Raw genomic sequence first — 13,730 nt, 5'->3', positions numbered from 1 at the left:
TAGTTAAGACACCAAAAACATACGTATTGAATTCCAGCTGCATACACAGCATTGATTTTGACTCTGTGATGGATGTGAGAAATTTAGGACATAGACCTTGTTCTCAAAAGTTCAGCTACACAGAGATAGAAGACAAATACAAGCAAGGTAAATAATCCAAGGTTATATTTCTACACCAGAGAATAAAACAAAGCTCATCACAGGGGGTTATGTGATGACTAACGTGTTAAGGTGTTAAGGGGGAAAAAGGTTCTGTAATAAAAAAAAATTCGAAGAGTCTAGATTATATATATTCAAGCAGGTTTCTTTAATCTATGATTTCTCATAGCATCTATCGTGGCAATGTGCATTGTGAATTTCCAAGAGAGTTTCATACTTTGCAGTGTTTTTCACACTTTTTTTAAAAAAAATGCTACAGTATGAGTGTCTGTGTCCCCCCAAAATCCACATGTTGGAATCATAACCTCCAAAGTGATAGTATTAGGAGATAGGACCTTCTGGGAGATGATTAGGTCTTGAGGGCTCTGCTAATGGATTAGTTCCCACATAAAATAGGCCCAAGGGATCTCTTCTGCCCCTTCTATAATGTGGACACGAGATGAAAGAGCCATTCTATGAACGAGGAAATGGGCCCTCACCTGACCCCAAATCTGCTGGCACCTTGATCTTGGACTTCCCAGCCTCCAGAACAATGAGAAATAAATTCCTATTGTTCATAAGCTACCCAGTCTAAGGTATATTGTTACAGCAATTCCAATAGACTAAGACCAAAAAAAGCCCACTCGTTTTATAAGATTTCATTGCTTCTGTGGAAAAAAATTGCTCTCTGTGGAAAAACTTCAAAGAACTAGTCAAGCAGTTGCATTAAATACATAACATGCGTGCAGCAGCCTCAGTATCCCCACTTCATGGACCACAGCGTTCATGGCTGCCTTGTACAAGAATCGGGACACAGTCTCACAGTTCCCAACAAAGCACTCTGCCTGGTCACTCCCAGTGGATTTAATATGTGTGATGAAGCATTTTCGCCATCACTAGATCCAGAAAACTAGTTGTATGAGTTTAAGGAGGAAGAAACCACTGTGACCTGGAATGAACCAGCTTCAGGAAGGAGGTAAATGTTGAATTGAGCTTTGAAATGTGAGTAAGAAATTCCTTCACTGATTTTAAAACTTTAACTTTTGTTTTTAGCCTAGATAAAATTATTTGCTTACTCAGGCTTTCCTCAAGTTAGGTATTCAGGAGAAAGGAAGGTTACAGGACAAAAATGAAAATAGATACACCACGAAATATAATTATAATTAAGTTGGACAGCATTACTAAATATAGTAATTCATACATCAAAGAACTTGTGAGAATGACTGAATAAGCACCTTTGGTGTGACCTGAGTTTCTTTAGGCAGGCCTCCCCAGGATTTGGGCACTGGTAGGATAATAATAATGGTCACGTCTCAAATTTCCTGTCTCTTTCTTATCTGCGTAGGAGACCAAAGTCAGTCCCAGGGAAAATCAGCCCACTCGTTGCTGCCCAATTATTTCTAGAGGAAATACCCTGAAAGGGTATTTCCAACATTCTCATAAACAATCTTACCATTTTCAGATAACTTGCTACAGTCAAACACTGAGAGGAGAAGTCAGTGAAAGTGCTGATGTTCATGACAATAGTGCTGTTTCTTGGTGGTTTTCAAACTGCAAACACTCAAGATGCCTACATGGCATGGCCTCCTCTGTAATTCTCTCTGTACTGCAAAAAGTGAGAAGAATGTGTCTCTTCCTACTATGTATCAACATTGTCATGTTAGAATGAAGACAGAGTTGTCTCTCTACTTTGTGCTCCTTGTATTCCAAAGTTACTTATGAAGATAATTCCTTCAGCTTCTTTTTGGAGCACTTTGCTGGAAGTCAATTCTCCATGGATCTCTCACTTTTCTGCATATCTTGTGAGCGAAGGCACTGGCTACCTGTGCTCTGGATTATCTTTTTAAGGATGTTTGTGTGGCCAACAGCCTTGGAAAATATCGTGTCTCCCTCTGGAGCAAATGACAGATTTGTTTCCTGTCCTCTGTGGCAAAAGTCAGGAAGGCTTTCTGTCCATTATAAAAGATTTAGGTTCCCTAAGTTTGGAGTTCTCTTGTAACAAACCCCACTGCACGTGCAGACTTCACCTAGCCCTTTTGGCATGTCCCTGTGGGAATTGCAGCAAGAGGAATCAGTTCAAACATGCTGGCTACTGGGCCATGAGGAATAAAATCCTTTGTCTCTGACCCAGGAGTCTCATTTCTTCTGCAAGCATCCATAAAACTGTGACAAGTTAACTCGTTAGCTTGCAAGTAGGGTAAGATCTCAGATGCTTCACAGTTGTTGACACTCCTCTCACTACATGATTCAAACATATGTCCTTGGACAAGAACCACTGTTTAAGATAGACACTGTGCTGTCGTTGGCTACTCTTCCTGGGTGGCCCCCAACTACTCTAGCAGAGTGCAGGTACTAGGGCCTGGCCATTTCTGCTCAGTGGGGGACTCAATCCCACGGTTAATCTTTGCTCCAAATCCCCCTGTTGGGTTGGCTGAGAGTTTGTCAGATCTGTAGGCTTTCCCTGCCCAGTACAATTCCTCTGCCTTTTATATTTCACAGTTGTTACCCCAATAAATTGCCTGTACTTCCAACTCTGTCTCAATGTCTGCTACCCACAGAACCCAACTTGTCTCCAGGCACAAACTCCAAAACAAAACTTTCTTCCTCCTCTGAAAGCACCCCATTTGAATCAATTCATATACATTAACGTCTCACAGTCATACCTAGGTTCTCCCAATATTCCCAGACACATTAAATTCCCAGTTTAGGCCCCAGTTGGAAATTCCATTGAATAAAATATGCATAATACAGCTTTGTGTAGTAAAAATCATTGTTAGGATCCATTTGGCTCATGAAACCCTCTCTTGAGATTAACATGTATAATGCATTTATGTACGATTTGAAAACCAGTCTTAAATTTAGGTGTTTATATTAATAGTAAATTAGTGTGTACTATATTTTAAATATAAGATGCCATTAATTGCAAGCATGCTATTAAGTATTTTTAAGAAAAGCAAAGGATGATCAATTAATCTATGACACAATTCTAAGATGTCATCTATTGTAATACAAATTCCAATTTCATAGATATTAAAATGTTAAAAAAATGTGTATCTTAGGGCCAGGTGCAGTGGCTCACGCCTGTAATCCTAGCTCTCTGGGAGGCCGAGGCGGGCGGATTGTTTGAGCTCAGGAGTTCGAAACCAGCCTGAGCAAGAGTGAGACCCTGTCTCTACTAAAAATAGAAAGAAATTAATCGGACAACTAAAAATATATAGAAAAAATTAGGCGGGCATGGTGGCGCATGCCTGTAGTCCCAGCTACTCGGGAGGCTGAGGCAGGAGGATTGCTTGAGCCCAGGAGTTTGAGGTTGCTGTGAGCAAGGATGATGCCATGGCACTCTAGCCTGAGCAACACAGTGAGACTCTGTCTCAAAAAAAAAAAAAAAAAAAAGTCTATCTTAGATTCAATTAAATGTTGTGTTAGATGATCTTGGAGTTTTCCTGGAGTCAGAGATTATTTGTACATTCCTAAAACCTTAAGTACATATTACTAAAGGAAGGGTCTCCAATTCCAGAATGATTTTGCTTACCATGTGGTAATTCACAAACAGGTAATATGTCATTTAATTAATAACCAGATACTGGACAGCAATCAAGTGATTTTTTTAAAGTTTCAAGTTTAATAATCATATAAAAGTGGGTTTACACTATGAAAGTGGCATATAATAGAATATTTAACATTCTTTTTTGATAGGTTCAGTAATCTGAAAATTATTATAATTAAATCCACCTTCTGACTCATAAAGTATGTCATTTCTAATATTGGAATTGGAATGGAACTAAGATATTGTTGAGTCTCATTCCTTTATTTTTCTGAAGATCACCATGAAGCCTAGGGGTGGAGGTGTATTTCTTCATTGGTGGTTAATGATAGAGAAGAACCAGAGCCTTCTGCCAATGAGCCCAGGGCTCTCTCCACTACCTCACCACACCAGACTCCAGACCATCATACTTGAATTGGAGAAGACCCCCTACACCTGCTCCAAGAAAGAGCATCTTCCTCCCTTAGCACACCCAAGAATGGTCTCTTCATTGCCATAAGTAAAGTGTAAGAAAACAAATAGCATAGGCCTAGATCTAAAAAAAAAAAAAAAAAAACAGAGAGAATGCTTTTCTTTTATTTATTTATTTTTTCTTCTTTAACCATGACCCTTGTAGGAGATGGTTGGGATCTGCCAGCTCTGTGAAAGAGAAGAGACTGCTAGAGCTAGGGAATTTGTGCACTGAGGGTATGCAACAGCCTTCCTTCGCCCACAGCATGTCCCCAGGAAGACCCAACCATGATGGAGCCATTGTAAGGCCAGAGAGATGATGAGGAGTCAGAGCCAACTCTAATCCCCGTCTTCCACCTAAACTCATCATTCATGAGTACTTGGAAACAGAAAATTTGGCTATTCCACAGGAATATCAAAGAAACCAAGGAAGTTTGGTGAAAGCTTGTTTTATCTTCAGGACAAATAGAAAAGAAAATATCAAGATTGTCTTTTAAAACATTCTACTTCTCTCATTTTGTACTCGGTTTAGACTAGTCTGGCAGCAGGAACCACCTACCAGCCTCCCACCCTCTCCCCTCTGAACTGGGGTCTCTTGATCCCACAGGACGGTGGGGATGCCACCAAGAGACCTAGCTGGCAACGACTTCTGGCTTTCCCTCTTTCTTAGAGCAGTATTCACAGCTTTAAAAGGAAATTCCATCACAAGGAAACATCAAGAACTAGACCTTATGGGATCAAAATGATGCTGTTGAATTAAAAAGAGAAATTTACAGAACAGATAGAAGTGAAAAAGATGAAATTGCCAAGATCATCAATAACAGACTGATTTCTTTTTCCCACCTTTTCAATTCCTCCATCTTGGACAGCAAAATGGTGGTTACTCAGTTCACTGACCCATAGACAATATAGTTTTCATGAACAGCACCTAGCACACCATAGACATGTATTAAACATTTGTCAAATGCCTATCATGAGCCAGGTACTCAACTATTTCTCATATGCATTTTCTCATTCAATTTAATCCTGTTAACAACTTTGTGAAATACTATCATTCCCACATCACACTTGAGGGAACAAGGGCACAGAAAATTGTAAGAAACTGATTGAAATGCCCACACCTGCTAATTTCAGGTTACTACTCATAATGCCCTCTTAAAAAAGCAGGTCAGTCAGTATGGTTTTTCTCATGCTTGTGGGTAGAAAGGGGAAAAAAAAAAAAGATGTATAGTCATGTCTAAATTATAAACCCTGTGTCTAAAATAAAAATTTGAAATTCATAGGCTTCTCACCAAATGTAGTCCACTCTAAACAGGATTTACTCTGGGCTGTTCCAAAACCAAAGGAAAATGTCATCCAATTTTGTGGTGACTACAAATTAGTCTATTTTGCTGGATGTATGAGAAGGTTTGTGAGCACTTGGAAACAGAAATGCTGCTTTTCCCTTCCTAATTTCTACAATAATTGAAATAGCCTGCAGATCAGAGATCAAAATATCACCTGTATGATGGATGTGGCAGGGAAGTGTGACAACCACAGTCTTCTTAATACTCCATCTCAGAATTGGATTGAGTCTCCAAACTTCAGCCCCATCCCCAACCTCTGACCTGCAGGGGCAGAGTCTGCTGTTGTCCAGCTGATGGCACAGGGGACAGAGTACTGTTGCTAACCAGGCAAATCCCAAAGACAAAGGAAAGGAGAAAGGAGATGAGCTATGTGTGCTCAATTCCTCAGCCCAACCTCAGCAATAAGGACAGGCACTCCTTCTCCTCTGCAGTGATGGAGAGAGGGCAGGCGTGATGCACTAATTCTTGTCCCTCCTTGTGAAGCTGCCAAGTCTCAGGAAGGAAATATCACCACCTCATCCCACACATGCATACATTCTGTGTGACCAGACTGTGATATACTCCATTCTCTTCATTTTAGACATATTGGTCCTCAGGCACTTCACTACATGATCATTTATTTGTCATAGTCAGTAGGGAATAAGAAGTAAAATGACATAGTCCTGCTGGGGATAAAGTCAAGGTTTTAAAAAGGAAAACGTCATTGTCACTTTTATTATATGTATAACATAGACAAATATATGTATAGATATGCAAATTATATAGCTAGAGAGGAAAAAGGATATGCCCAGCGGTGACACAAGATTAAATGAATTAATAACCGACAGTTTTATTTACATCTCAGAATAAAGGACAACCACAAGCTGACTTACTGCACCACGGTGGTGACTCAGCAAGCACACAGGGCACACGTGCACAGGTGGGGAGAAGAAGGAGCAGGCCGGAAAAGGGGTGGGAGGGTGAAGCAGAGTCTGTGTTTGCTTATACCAGCCTCCATTTTTTTCCCGAAAGAGGAGAGGGAAAAAGTCAAAATTAAAAATAACTCAGTTGTCCCACAAAGCCTCTCCTTCTTCCCTCCCCGGTCTGGGAAATTAGGCTAAGTGCTCAGGTGACAACTGCAGCCGGAGAACCCACAATGAAAATGTCAGCTCTTCCACTGTTATGGGGGATTTAGGTCTAGGGGTTAATCTATCAGATTTGAAATCATCACTACCAAGTCCAATTCCTAAAGGCCGTGAGAATTTCATAATCAAATATTGGATGCATCACTTCTGTTGTTTCTTAGTTCCTGAGCAATAAAATCAAGATATTTAATTGTGCAGCTTTGACCCCTAAGTAACTTATAAAAACACTTGCTGTGCTCCCAACCGGCCACCAAAGCTATCTAGACCAGCCTCCAATCTTCATCTCAGGCGCATTGTGTCAGAGGCACATGTAGAACTCTCTCTCTTGAGCCATTTCTCTTGGCTCAAGCTCCTCGGTAGAAATGAAGCACCAACACTATATCAATATTAATTGAAAGCCTAGTGGCTGGTAGCTTGCACCATGCTAGGCAGAGTGAAGAACAAACTAAACAGGGTCTCTGCCTTCATGGCATGTACAGCATAAAAGACCTCTCTGACTTTCATCTGTCCAGATCTCATCTATTCCTAAGGGTTCCATTCCCAAGCCACCACATTCCACAGAGACCTCCCACCTTTGATTCCAGGATAATCAACTCCCTTCACTCTCAGCACTTCACATATTCTAAGTTCTTGAACCAAACCACCTAAAGGCTCCAGGCCCCTTCAAAGCAAAACACCTGTAAAGAGATCCTGGGGCCTAAATCATCCTTGCTCCTCCTTCTCTTACTGTCAGGATTTTAACCCGGGTTATAATTTATGGTGTCTATAAATGGCTTTGGGGAATAGGGGTAGGGGAGGTCTAAGCATCCTCTGAAATTATTATGCCAAAATTATGCCAAATTTGTATGTATATGCTGTTTCCTGAGAAAGGATGCAAAGGTTTCATTGGATTCTCCAAGGAATACTGGAACCAAAAAAGTTAACATCTTCTGCTTTACTAAATTTGAAGCGCTTACGTCACTTTCTCAATCATTGCAGTGAGCCTGGGCTCATTTTACTTCAGCTCTACTTTCTAACAACAAAGAACGTGATTTCCAGCAGTATGTCCCTTTTTTTTATTCACTTCCATTAAAAAATTTAAATGTAAAGTCCAATGGAGGTTATGAGAGAAATCTTTACTTATTTTAATATGTAAATTGCCCAAGGGCTTAAACTAGCTTGATATCATTTTACACTATATGGTGGAGGAGAAACTTGGGCACCTAAATAGAATGAGTGGTAATTAATTCTCACAAGTTACCGTGAGAATTGTAGCCATTAGTGCCTAACACTGAAGCTGAAAATTATTGAAATATGTGTTTAATAGAACTGCCTTGTCACTCTACATTTTTGTTATTCAATTCTTACATTACTTTAAGACCATTAGAAAGAGGCTCAAATTTTCAGAACGAGATGTACCAAAAAAAAAAAAACCCAAAAAACGAAATTCTTAATCTTACAGTTAAACATTCCTAAATACCTTTTATACTCTAGGTAGCTTTTGGCATTCTAGAAATCGCTGCAGCAGTATCTCTGGGGGAAGCCTTCAAAACATATTTAAAACAATAAATAAATACTTTTTCCTTTAGGTCATCATAGTTATAAAATCCTAGGTAAAGAAGAGGAAAAAAATAAGGAAAAAAACCCACTTCATTTTATGATTGCCTCTTGGACATTTTCTATTTTGTGTGTAATCAGAGTGTACAAGGAGAAATAATACATTTTGAAAGTTAAATAAGATCTTTGTAATCCACATCCACACAGGAGAAAGGATGCCTGTAGCTTTAAATAGAGAAAGGAAATGATTCCAAAATCAAACTGCTAAAGAAAAAACATGGCAGAAACAGTACATAATAATAACAGTTTACTGGTCTTAAAGAAGAAGTGTGACGTAAATTTAAAAATAAGATATAATAAATATTTTCACGTTAATCCTTATGACCTGCTTCAATATCAGCACATGGCATTATTGCTATTCTCATTGTAAAGACGAAATGAAATGGAAAATAATACACCCAAGATAGAGAGTACACTAATAACAGAAGAAAAAACAGAGCCAAGGGATAAATACACATTTACTTCACAGAAATACTGTTGCAAATTCCCTTGGAAACATAAAATGCCGTAATAATAGATATTTTCAAGGAAAGTACTATTAAGAAAAGCCAGTGGAATGTTTCACTTTATCATCTTTAAAATTTTGGAATAAGAAAGAAGGTAGCCCCTGGGATTTTGTAGTCCAAAGCACTGTAAAGCATCATGACAACCAAAAACCCAAACACTAAAATGGAGTTTTTCGTAAAATTAAAGCTATGCTAACATATTAACATGCCTAAATAAGACACCACTGCAAACTACACAGTAGTCCTAATAAGAAATGGGAAAACTAACATGCTCCAATTTTTACACTTTATGATTTCTGGGTTTGTTTACATTTTAAATCCCCATTTCCTATGTGATCACTATTTATTCCATATCTTTCAATTTTTGTTGTTTTCTAAATGAAGAACGGCGCAATTCAGGAATAAGACAGAAAGTTGACACTGGGCGGCACCCATCACATAATAGTTTCCAAAAAAGATCTGCTAAATGATATAAATTCAGTGAAACAGAGGTGTTTAAATAGACTAGCTCACTGAATTTATTTGCCGGTTCCATTAAAGGAAAGAGGAGAATGGCTAAGAAAAACAGTTCTCTTTCGCTCTCTCTTCCTTTTTCCGGCCATTTATTTTTATGGCTGCATCAATTGTGCACATCAGGACTTATAAAGCCCTGTAAGAAGAGTGTCAATCATGCACTAAAGGGAGCAGAGGTTTAAAGGTAATATTTGAGAAGGGAAACCAAGAGGTGAAGTTGAGAATTACAGAAACCAGGCAACCTCAAATAATAAATTACCAGGAAGAGCCAAGCGTAACAGAAAGAACTGGAGGAAGATGACAGGGAGGAGAGATTACATAAAATACTAATGTGCCCCCAGGGTTCTGGAACTAAATGGTGAAGGGTATGTTTAGATAAGCTAGAGAGAGTTCATTGTAAATTTGAAGTTCAGAGTATAAGATGACAAGAATAAAGAGATAAGTGCCTGAGTATCTAAACTGATGACAAACGCATTCCCAGGCAATCCCACAGGGGTGTGGGTGTGCTCTGATTACCTGTGGCTTTCAAGAGGCCTGAAAGACTTAATATGTTGCGCAGGCGGAGGTATGCCATGTACCTGAGTCATCTCTAGGCAGTGCCATTAACGCCAGCCTGGTCACCGTAATTCCTTGGCACGCTCTCTTACCCATGCCGTAGCTGTTTCCAGGTTCATAATCACCTCTATCTCCCTCAATTTACCTCTCCTGCCATTTAACTGCTGCAGGTCTTTGGGGAGTAATTATTAAATCCCTATCCCAAAACTGCTAAATGATCCCCCAGGAACTAAGAAAGTTATTTCCTTTATGAGGCAAACAATGCCACCCCTAGAGACAAACTCAGGAGAGACACAATGGGCAGCGTGACAGTCATCCACAGGTGCATTCATTCATTCCATCAGTGAATAAAGATTCAGTGAGCATCACCTGTATATTAGGTTTTGGGACACTGGAGAATTGAGAGTTAAAACGTCTCTGGAGGCTGAAGCAGGAGGATTGCTTGAGTCCAGCAGTTCAAGTCCAGCCTTGGCCAAATAGTAAGAACTAGCTCTAAAAAGGAAAAAAAAAAGCGAGTTTCTCAAGTCTCTCTCCTCAAGGAGCTTACAACCTAAAGGCGAGAGAAGAGAAGTTTGCCAACAATAACAATATGTACAATATGGGAAACAAACAATATGTGAATCACTGCTAGCTAGGTAGAGATCCAGACCCTTTGGAAACACTCATAAGACTATAAAGAGAATCAGAACAGGCAGGAAAAGGAAAGTATTGTAGATGATTGAGTGATTCTTAAAGGATAGATAGAAATTTGCCAGGGTGATAAATAGATGAAAGGCATCTCTTCTGTTCCTCATGGCTAAAAAAAAAAAGAAAAGTAGAAGAAGATGGCTTCACCTCTGGGCCCTTCGTAACATTTAGCTCTCATAACAGCAGATTTAAGCTAATTAGTACATTTTTATCCCCTTCGGTCACCCACCCTGAACAAATTTGAAAGACTTTCCTGGATCCTCTTCCCTCAATCTTTTATCCCACCTGCACATGACAGGTGATAGTCAGGTAGTAGGGCCCAAGTTCTTATAAACATGGCCTCTAAATTTTGTGGGAGAGTAAAAGACTCTCAATAAGTTTTCGTGGTCACAACCACGAAGGGCACTTGAGTAACAACAGATGACTGTCGGTGTAACATGAAGGTTACAAATAATGCCCACTCGCTAGCAGGTAGCTATAACTATCCCATTGTCTCCCACTCAAGAAAATGTATTAAAAACAGTGGAAATCAGGGTGACTTTTATATAGACAATCTTGACTCTACCATAATTAATTTATAATTAATGTACTCAAACACACCAGCATTTTAAACATTAATAACATTACTCATTATCAGAGCCATCTTTCCAATGGTTATTCCATGCCAGTCTGCTTGACACCATAGCCAGATGCTGGTTTGTCCAGTCTTGTTTGCCGCTTCTAATCAAAATACTGTATCTGCCTGGTATATCGAATAGCGGGCACCACACATTTTATGTCGTGGTCATGTTGAAAGGAAGAGAATGAAAGAAGCAGAGTGAGAGAATGTGAGAGTGGGCAGAGCTAAAGCTGAAAACTCTCAACCATTTCCTCCTTTCATTGAAGAAGGGAAGCGAGAAGGAGGTGATTAGAGACGGGGAGGAAGGGGTTTTACAAATATTGAGCACTTTAATTCTCAAAACCACTGTATGAAACAAGTGCTGTTAATATCTCACCTTACAGGCTTGTGAGAGGCTAGTAACTTGCCTAAGAGCACAGAGTTAGGGCACAGCCTTGAATTCTAACCTTTCTGGCTCCAAATGCCATTCCCCTGCAAGCTGGCCTCTGGGAGAACAATTTTCCTCATAAGAGTTTCCCTGTAGACTCCAGTCTACCATGCTATTTTATTTCTAAATGCTTCTACCTTCCCCTGGAAGGAATCCTAAGAGAGGAAGTCAACTCATTTCCCGTTGTTCTTTCACTTTTTGACTGCTCTTAACTTCACCCAAATCAATAGACTCATATCCTTCCACTACAGCTTTTCACCATCTGACAAGTTCCAAAGAGGCTGAAGCTTCCTTCGTCAACCTTAATAAGTAAGTAGTTAGAAATTTAGGCAGGTTTATGTTTGTGTAAAACCTACTAGATAGATTTGTTTTCTTAAAATAATCAGCATATATAAATTTTTCAGTTGAAAAATTTAAAGTCTATTGCTTTTTTATTCCAATTGTTATACTACTACTACCACTACTACTACTACAGTAAGGCAAGAATTGACTCCAAATGTTCATTTTTACTTATGAATTAGAGCTAGTTCAACTTCTAAAGTCTTCACATATTTCTGCTTCAAATAGCTTTGGTAAATAAAATAACCAAATAAAGCTTTAGTTGGCTTATATTGCTAAACAAATAAAACTGTAATAAAAATAAGCCTTCTATAAATATATAGTATGATTTTATTCTAAAACAATGAAATGTCCACCTCTTTCTGAGCTGTAACAAATAGATATTTTTATCATGATTGTGTGGCAGTAGAGGTAAAACATGGACTCTGGAGTCAGAATGTAAAAATTTGAAAACTGACTCTGCCCATTTTTTAACTGTATTTCTTTAGGAAAGTTACTTAACTTCTCTGAACATCAGTTAGATAAGTGAATGTTTAGTACGGTGTCTGATATATGCCCAACAAGACTTAGCTGCTATTAACCTGGAGGGAGTAATTACTACAAGCAATACCTCTAATTTAATTGAGAATTCTTGTAAAGAGAGAATAGTCCATTGACAAATTACCTCCAAATGTAATGAAATTTTAATAATACTAAATTTAACAATTAATGAAGACGATATAGCGCATTTTAGAGACATTTAATTAAACATTTATTATTTTACACTTGCAGCTTTCTTCTATTTTTCTGAGCCAATTTTTTTTTCTTTCTGATCTCACATTTTTATTGGCCTTTGACAACTTCATAAGGCCTAAACACCGTGTCTTTAGAACTTGGTGGAAAATGGCCTTGGCCAAGGTATATGAAACAGCTATGAACTCTAACCTTTCCAGTCCCAAATATTACTCTTGTGGTAGCCTGCCTCCTAGAGAACATTTGTCCTCAGCAAGAGTTTGGAAAGGTTTCTGGACATTTTGGAAAGATTACTAAATAGCAATTCAAAGAGGAGAGTAAAGCAAAATTCCAGCTATCATTGGTGAGCCAAAATTCTTAAATTACTTTTGGCTAAGTTCAGAGTTTGTACCAAAACCTGGGCCAACACTGACCCTGCAATTTGGCACAAAGAAGAGAAATAGTGACTTAGTAGAAGGTTGGAACTGGCATCAATCCAAGAAGGAATATCCTTTTGAGTAGAATGAGATTGCTCCTTGAGAAACATATGGGTATGGAGTCATTTAATTCCAAAATGTTCAATCTCTTGTGCTTGGAGAATAAAATTAAGTTTTTACCTCAATATATAAAATGGACAAACTATTGTCCAAAATATTTCAAAGAGCGTGGATTTCAAGTCCTGTTATTTAGAAAAACCTGTAAGAAGAAACATCAGAATTGTATGATGTTTTTAAATTCTAAGGCAGTGGTTCTCAAAGTGTGGCATACTTTTTGCCATGAGGTCAGTTTGCATGTGTGACCATAAGGGCAAAAACATTTCAAAATAATACTAGGACACTTATTTACCCTTTTCACTGTGGTTACATTTGCATTTTGAAAATTGCATTGCAAAAGCAATGGCTGGTAACTTAGCACAAACCAAGGCAGTAGCACTGCACTAACCAACAGTGACTATATTCATCGCAACTCAATCAGAAGGAAAAAGAATAATGTAAGAAAAACCAGTTTTACTCAAGAATGTCTTTGGGCCGGGCACGGTGGCTCACGCCTGTAATCCTAGCACTCTGGGAGGCCAAGGTGGGTTGATCTCTCAAGGTCAGGAGTTCGAGACCAGCCTGAGCAAGAGCAAGACCCTGTCTCTACTAAAAAAAATAGAAAGAAATGATCTGGACAAC

Source organism: Propithecus coquereli, unplaced genomic scaffold (assembly GCF_000956105.1).
Source record: "Propithecus coquereli isolate 6110/MARCELLA unplaced genomic scaffold, Pcoq_1.0 Scaffold105, whole genome shotgun sequence".
Taxonomy (NCBI): domain Eukaryota; kingdom Metazoa; phylum Chordata; class Mammalia; order Primates; family Indriidae; genus Propithecus; species Propithecus coquereli.
This window is presented reverse-complemented; position numbering follows the sequence as displayed.